A 218-nucleotide genomic window follows, 5' to 3' on the forward strand; every position below is an offset into this window, starting at 1 on the left:
AGCTCCACAATTTTGAAGCATGCACAAAAAAATCGTGTCAACTCCATAATGATCTTTGACCGTCATGACTCGTCACAATTGACCACAAAATTGCGTCACGACAGAGCTATGACCGCTATTCTTGATGGTCTCGTGATGCATGTTTGACGTGGGGTGGGAGAGGGGGTGGGGGTTAAGGTGGCGGTCTTCGGATCGAGGGCACGCAAAAGGCGTATGAT

Source organism: Scylla paramamosain, chromosome 12, assembly GCF_035594125.1.
Source record: "Scylla paramamosain isolate STU-SP2022 chromosome 12, ASM3559412v1, whole genome shotgun sequence".
Lineage (NCBI taxonomy): Eukaryota > Metazoa > Arthropoda > Malacostraca > Decapoda > Portunidae > Scylla > Scylla paramamosain.